Source organism: Gordionus sp. m RMFG-2023, chromosome 2 (assembly GCF_954871325.1).
Source record: "Gordionus sp. m RMFG-2023 chromosome 2, tfGorSpeb1-WG-v2, whole genome shotgun sequence".
Taxonomy (NCBI): domain Eukaryota; kingdom Metazoa; phylum Nematomorpha; class Gordioida; order Chordodea; family Parachordodidae; genus Gordionus; species Gordionus sp. m RMFG-2023.
In genome coordinates, this window is record NC_088776.1 from 57,188,954 (window position 1) to 57,189,216 (window position 263).

Consider the following 263-nt stretch of genomic DNA (forward strand, 5'->3'; position numbering starts at 1 on the left):
TAAAAAGGAACTTTATATAGTTCATACACCTTTCTAATGTCACTAAAAATCCCTCAAACATAACGAATTGAGATCTAAAATGCAGTGTCTAATAGGTAATCTCACCAGTATAGTATGAAATTATTTCGATGAAAACCAGAATGCATAATATTTTTAGATATTTCAATATCAATCTTTGATTTTTAAATAATTAAATTTTAATAAAATAATCACATAAAGTTTACTGGCGCATATATGCACCGATAACCATTTTGAAAATATTA